This window comes from Sus scrofa, chromosome 16, assembly GCF_000003025.6.
Source record: "Sus scrofa isolate TJ Tabasco breed Duroc chromosome 16, Sscrofa11.1, whole genome shotgun sequence".
NCBI lineage: Eukaryota > Metazoa > Chordata > Mammalia > Artiodactyla > Suidae > Sus > Sus scrofa.
This window is the reverse complement of record NC_010458.4, coordinates 33,639,089-33,647,131: the sequence shown is the minus strand read 5'-3', so window position 1 is coordinate 33,647,131 and position 8,043 is coordinate 33,639,089.

Sequence of the window (8,043 nt, the reverse complement as noted above, 5' to 3'; positions counted from 1 at the left end):
GGTATTGTAGTCCAGGAAGAGAAAAGGAGAAAAGGGGAAGTGAGACAAGAAAGCAGGAGAAAGAAAATAAACATAGGGAGTTCCTGTCATGGCTCAGCAGAAACGAATCTGACTAGCATCCATGAGGATGCAGGTTTGATCTCTGGCCTTGCTCAGTGGGTTAAGGATCCGGTGTTGGCTGTGGCATAGGCTGGTAGCTACAACTCTCAATTCGACCCCCTAGCCTGGGAACCTCCATATGTGTGGGTGTGGCCATAAAAACACCCCCCCCCGAAAAAAAAAAGAAAGGAAAGAAAAAACATAACATAGGAAGGAGGCTTAGATGCTGAGAAACAACAAAGAACTTATTCATGTCTTGGGATATCACATAGTAGTATCTCTGTCATATATTTCCCAATATCTGAAAATACTCTGGAAAAAACTGTAGGGGGTAGCAGTGGGGAAAATGGTGAAGGCAATCGAAAGTACAAACTTCTAGCTATAGGATAAATAAGTCCAGGGACATAATGGGGACTCTAGTTAACCATACTGTACTGTACATGTGAAAGTTACTAAGAAAAGAATTGCGGACTATATCTAGAAGTGGTTCACAGTTTTGCTGTGAAAGTTTGGCCCTTGGGGGTTTTGTTTCCCATGAATATGCATGAATTAATTATGAGGGTGGAAAGTTTTGACCAAGTGATTTTTTTTAATTTTTATTTATTTATTTATTTTTTTTGACTTTTTGCCATTTCTTGGGCCGCTCCCGCGGCACATGGAGGTTCCCAGGCTAGGGGTCGAATTGGAGCTGTAGCCACCGGCCTATGCCAGAGGTACAGCAACGCAGGATCCGAGCAGAACCTGTGACCTACACCACAGCTCATGGCAACGCCGGATCCTTAACCCACTGCGCAAGGCCAGAGATTGAACCCGCACCTCATGGTTCCTAGTTGGATTTGTTAACCACTGCGCCATGATAGGAACTCCCAACTAAGTGATCTTTAAGGTTATTTAGGTTTTTATCAACCTGCTTTCCAAGTGCAGTTGACCATCTAGACAGTTAATGGTAACAAATGAAGTGACATTCAGTGTTGTCAGTGTAGAAGTGACAGCTACCTGCACAGGGCTTTCTTTCCAGACAGTGTAACATGCCCAAGGACTGCGCGAACAGAACAGACAGATCTCCAGTTGTTTCTCATAAAGTGTTTCCAGACTTATATCCTCTGAGAGTCTGTTGCTTTAAAGAAGCCTGAGAACAAGCTCTTACATGTGCTAGAAGGGAGGGCTTGAAAACATTGGTGCAGCTTGTTTTCCAAATGGAAGAGAAACAGATGTCCAGTTGATTGGACAGATTAGTTCTAGGTAGAAAAAGAATGTGAAAGGCAATTGATGAATTATGATCACTCTGTGCATGCTTCATGGAAGGAAAATATAAATATTAGAGTCAAATCACTTAAAAATTATTGGTTTTCACCACTATTCTCTATAAGAGTAACTAGCAAGGAGTTTCCACAGCATCTCAGTAGGTTAAGAACCCGACACTGGGAGTTTCTATGGTGGCTCAGTGGTAACAAACACGACTAGTATCCATGAGGATGCGGATTCAATCCCTGGCCCCACTCAGTGGGTTAAGGATATCCGGTGTTGCCATGAACTGTGGTGTAGGTCACAGACACAGCTTGGATGCTGTGTTGCTGTGGCTGTGGCTTAGGCTAGAAGCTGCAGTTCCAATTCAACCCCAGCCTGGGAACTTTCATATGCTGCAGGTGCAGCCCTAAAAAAAAGACACACACACACACACATACACACACACGCACAAAACCCTGACATTATCTCGGTGAGGATGTGGGCCTCATTCAGTAAGTTAAGGATCTGGTGTTGCCACAAGCTGCAGCATAGGTCACAGATATGGCTCAGATCTGGAGTTGCTGTGTCTGTGGTGTAGGCCAGCAGCTGCAGCTCTAATTCAGCCCCTAGCCCAGGAACTTCCATATGCTGAAGGTGAGGCTATAAAAAGAAAAAAAAGGAGTAACTGGCAAAATACAGTATCAAAATTCATAGAAGCGCTTAGAAAAATAGCTAAAACATGGGCAGAGAGAAGTTATGAATGACACTTTCTCTCCTAAATGTCTAGAGCTCATTTGGACATCTTAAAGGTACTTTCACAAAAACTAAATCTTAAAAGGATAGAATTCCCATCAGCTTCCTAGGTTCTGTTTTCAAAACACTAAAGGGAATTGAGTTTATTGCTTAGAGTTTTAGATACATGCTAAGAATATTCACATTGCTAACATTAAAGCCAGCCCAGCTTAAATGTTTCATAAAAAACCCAACTGCTATTGTTCCTAAATCCAAGAAAGTGTTCAAATTGATCTTGTCTGTTTAGAATTGCCTATAATAAAGCAAAAGTGTAAGCAATATCTATTAGGAAAACTGCCAGTTTCAAGTTTTTATTTCTCTCAGGAGTCTACAGAAGGAAAAACAAACAAACAAACAAACAAAAAACAGCCTTCTTTGCTCTTTCATAGGAGGAGGACTTTTTCTAAAGATAGATATCAACTATCCAAGAAAATATAAAAATTACTCTTTTGTGAGCTCTTACGGTATTTAAGTACACCGAATGCACCTGGTGTATGTGTGTGTGTGTGTGTGTGTGTGTGTCAATTATCTATTGCTACATTAAAGATGACCCCCAAATTTTTTATCTCCACAGTTTCTAGGGTCAGGAAGTCAGCAGTGGCTCAGTTGGGTCGTTCTGACTCATGGGCTTGTGGTCACGCAGTCAGCTGGGCTGAGGACTTCTAAGGGCTTGAGTGGAGCTGGAGAATCTGCTCAAGCTTATTCATGTGGCTATTGACAGGCCTCAGTCCCTCATCACCTGGGATTCTCCATGGGGCTGTTCATTGCATGGCGGCTGGCGGTGCTCAGAGATGGGTCCTGCTACAGTGGGGGAGAGGGCCCTACAAGGGTATAAACACCAGGAGGAGACCACCTCAGAAGGTCCGTAGCATTCAGTCCTCTTCCTACCTAGGAATTGTTCTCCGTGGCTCTTGGTTAGACTTTCTGAGCCTTCCTTTCTTTTTCATGAAAGTTGGTAAATGGGTGCATTTGAATAATTTCCCAAACCTTCAGTAGACTGGTGGGAGGTTGGAGGGAGCCTCTTTTCATTTTTTGCTCTTTCTATCCCTTTTGGTTCTAGTTGGCAGTGTTGCTGCAAATAAAAGTTTTTGTGAATCTCCTGGAAACTGTATCAGGCCTGTTCCATTAGCTGAAGTCAGACCCACAAAGCTCTTTGAGGGAACCCCTTTCTCCATCTTGTGGGTCTGCTGAGGAGTCGTGCTCTTCAGCTACTCAGAGGCTCTATTGTTTGAGAGGATCTGTGAGCCTCACCCTAAACATTTTAGAGGGCATTTTATATGACTAACCTGGCACTGAGGTGCCACTTTTGATCCTTCTGAGGTCCTAACAAAGAATTTTATAGCCACACCTCCGGCTTCCTCTTTAGATCATGCTGGTGCCCTGGATTTGACCTGTGTTCTGAAGACCTTTCTTAATTTTGGCACTGTTTGTCACTGGTAAAGGCTGGCATGTTTACAACTCCTAAGTTCTGGCTCCTTTTACTCAATCGTCTTCCTTTAGCTTTTCTCTCTCCTCTTGCATTTTATTACAAAAAGCTAGAAGGAACCAGGTGGACCTTCAGCATCCTGGCTGGAAATCTCCTGAGTTAGATCACCTAGTTCGCTAGATACATTTTCTACCTTTCACATTACTGAAGACAGTGTGGTTGCTAATTTTCCTGTCACTGCATAATAAGGGTTCACTGCCCTCCACTTTGCAGTAAGATTTTCCCTTGCTTTATTTTAAACCCCAACCAGCAGCCTCCTCACAATTCTACTAACAGTCTGTTCAAGGCAATTTAGGCGTTCACCAATGCATTCTTTAAAATGCTTCCAGCTCCTGTCCACTGCCCAGTTCCTAAGACACTCCCTAAATTTGAGATATTTGTTATGGTGGCACTCCACTTCTAGGCACCAACATCTGTATAGTGATCTGCTGCAGTATAACAAGTTACTCTCCAAACTTAGCAACTTAAAGCAACAAATGTTCATTACTCCACCTGATTTCTGAGGACCAAGAACCCAGAAGCAGCTTAGCTGAGTTGTTCTGGCTCAGGGTCTCTCATGAGGTTGTAGCCAGGTTATCAACTACAGCTGCTGTCTTCTGAAGGCTGAGGTGGGGCTGAAAGTTCCATGTCCAACTCACTCACAGGGCTGTGTTTGTCACATGGCCTCTCCATAGGACTACTCATCACATGACAGCTGGTTGACCCCAGAGTCAGTGATCTATGGGGAGAGAGAAGGAGGGAGAAAGAGAGAGAGGGAGGAGGAAGGGAAAGACACAGTGTCTTTTATAACATAATATTGGAAGTGACATACAATCATGTTGTATTGGTCCCCCAGACCAATTCTGGAACTCTGTGGGAGGGTGTGAATATCTGAAGTTGGGACTGTTGGGGGTAATTTTGGAGGGGCTATCACAGGGTGTAATCAGAAAAAAAAAAGACATTTTTTTCCTTCCCAGAATCAACTGAAAAGTAGTTGCTAGTCAGGAATTCAACAGAGAAATTAAAATATTACTATTGTCATTGATAGAAGCTGAATTAGAAGAGGTGACTTAGAGATGACCACTGTGAGCTTCAATATTTGACCTCAGAATTAGACTGACCCACCCAATCTCAGAAAACGATGTCTTGCCTTCCCCAGATCAGCTTATCAAACAATCGGCAAAACAAAAAGCACCTTTTCTTCAGGTTGGGGAAATCTAAGAGAGCGGAAGAAGCACAGGATCAGAGTGAGGAAAAGGGAGCAGACAGAGTGGGGAAGGACAGCTGGGTTCCCCATGGGCAGGAGGACAGAAGTGGCGGCGCTCACCGTGGGTTTCTCTGGGCTCTTCTCTCGGGGGCTCAGAGAAGAATTTCAAGAGTTTAAACACATCTGCCAAAACCTGCCCTGCCTCTTCATCATCAGCTCAGAGCAGGTCTAACACAATGGTTCTCATACTCGCCTTCAGATTGTGGGTCCTACTCCCAGACAATTTGCATTGCTTTACAAGTTCTCAGGTGATGCAAACGCAGCTGACCTGAGAACAAACCATGAGAACCACTGGTCTAACATTGGCCAAGTGCCTGCAGTGAACTGGTACTCTGTATGCATTTCATTGTTCATTCACATGCTCATTAGCCTTCATAACAATGGAAGATAGAGTTCATTAACCCTTTCCCTGTGTTAGATGGACACAGAGACTAAGACTCATAACTGAAGTATTTGGCCAACTTTACCTCCTGCTAGCCATGCAAATCCAATTTTCAAACCCAGATCTGACTCCAGAGCCTGTGGTCTTTCCTCTACACCAGGTTGCCGAATATTAGTAGGAACCAGGTATAGTCTGAGACCAAAGAGTAATTTGCTTTCCCCTAACTCTGCTTCTTATCTTCCTGACCTTTGGTCTCAAGCAAATTTCCTCCATTTTCTTCATTGAAATTAATTGTTCACTAGGCAACTTGGTCTGTGTCCATGAACATGCATCTTAGAGGTAGGTTAATATATTTACCTTTAAGGAGAAAGTACAAGACTATCCATTTATAATTATTAGCATTCTAATAGTTCCATCCAAGAAGTTAGAAAATGACCAGCACAGCAAATGTCTGGCTCTTTGACTCACAGACTTTGAAAACAAACTTACGGTTACCAAAGGAGGACAGGTGGCAGGGGGCGGGGGGTGTGGACTGGGGGTTTGTGATTGGCATATGCACACTGTGGTATACGGAATGATGTTCCAGTGGGGACCTGCTGTAGAGCACAAGGAATTCTCCCTATGTTCTGTGATAATCTGTATCAGAAAGTAATCTGAAAAAGAATGGATGTGTGTATATGTATAGCTGAATCACTTTGTTGCACAGCAGAAATTGTCACAACATTGTAATTCAACTATACGTCAATAAACCTTTAAAAAATGAAAAAGAATATCTGGCTGTTTGCCCTCCAGGCCCACCCTGCACCCTCTCACTGCCCAGGAGGTGGACCTCTATGTGCTAGTACAAGCTCGCCTGCCCTCACGTTTTCCTATGGGTTCATCCTCCCATAGGATAAATGAGCAGAGGGAGGAAGATTTCCCCGCCTCCCTCCCTGTGGGGTCTCCTGGACAGACTGCATTCTTGCACAAGGGACTCCAGTCTTTTCCAAGCAGCAGCTCTGAGCAACTTTTCCTTCCAGGCCTCAAGAGCTCCTCCCTCCCTTGTCCCTTCAGGCCCAGGGGCAGTTATTACCTTCCGAGTCCTACGCTATGCCCATGGTCTCCCTCACCCTGTCCACACTCTGTAAACAATGCTCTTATTACTGCCTCTTTGGATTATCCTCTTATTACTATGCTCTTTAGGATAATCCAAGGGGCCCTTTGGGGAACACTGATTCAGGCACAGTTTTGCTTTCTGGGAGCCAGCCCAGGCACATGGCATCCTCCTAGAAACCAACAGCTTCCTGGGATTCCTGCTGCTGCCCAGATGGTCAGTTCCACACCAACACTCTCAGTTTAAAAGTGTAAAACCCCACCTTCTGGCCCTCATTGTGTTCTGCCCTATACGTAGACCAGTTGGCAAGAGGCCACTTGGAAGGTTCTGCTGGCAAAATTTCTATCCCTAAAATTGCTGCTCTGTTTCAGAATGCCATAATTTTCTCCCTTGGACTAGGCACTTCTTCCAACAGGAGGTGAATTATCCCTGGAAGAAAGAGAGAGAGAACTGGCAGGCAGAGACATCTGTGTTAAATGAGTTTCACATGTTTTTGATTTTGGCAGATACCCGCAAGTCTGGTTTGAGAAAAGGGAAGATAAAATTCATCTGGATTCTAGATTTTAGAATAATGGTTCTCAAGGTGTGCAGGGAGAGTGATTTACCTTGTCTCCTGGAAGGCATTTTGGACATTGTGGGGAGTCTTTGACTTTGGGCTGTGGTCCAGGGATGCCAATCTGCCTGTGGTTAAGAGATGGTCCCATAAATACAACAGATACTAACCCCATGGGAATTGAATATCCTGCGAATGTTTACATTGCTGAAAAACCTGTTTATCATTATCTAAGTGAGAGACATATTTTCTTCTACACTAAAAAAAAGAATGAAAACATTTGTGGATGGCTTTAATATTGACTCACATTTCCAGGAATGCACATATATTGAGGAACTGTCATATATTGTTTTGTTTGGATTTTACCAAGTTGGTCATGCTTTGGAAAAACAGCTCAACTATCAATTTGCATTTGTATCTATAGCTTTCAAAGTAATTCCACAAAAATATTCACCTGTTTGACAGGTGACTTCATTATGTCTTCTAGTGCAATTGAGCCCTACTGCTTACACTCAAATGCATAGAGAAAATCTTCCTAGATACAATTTAAAAATATATATGTAATATAATGCATTAGTGAAAATATAAAAGATACAAAGAAAGTAGTTACAAATGTTTCATTGGGAGACACTCAACAGTATATAGCAGGGTACTTTAGAAATGGGTCTTGAGTCTGGCAAATGTAAGACCCACAAGTCTAGAGCAAGGTGTTCTGATGACTGAAGGTGCCCACTGAATGTAAGTCCCTTTGGGGAGGAATTATCCCAAAAAAAGCCATATGGAGAGAACTAGAAGGAAGCTTAAGTGTCTGATACACACTGGGCCTTATCTTTACTGATAAAACTATTTTTCTTTTAACTACCAACCACTTTCATCTCCCTTTGTCATCTGGAGTGTAGTAGTCAGTGAATGTCGAAAAGGGTCACTCACCAAAAATCTCCCTTAATAAATTAAAGACACTATCATTTATTTCTGAAACTAGTTAAGCAACAGTGATTTGTAACTTCCATGTAAAGAGATCCTGTAATATTTTTATCATATCTTGTTAACTTTGGGGAGTGTTATTTCCTATACAACTACAAATCTAGATTTGTAGCATGAGTAGCCTAGTGAAAGGCCATCTGGTCAAGCGGAGGGCCTCAAGGGCCCCAATAAATCAGAAGCT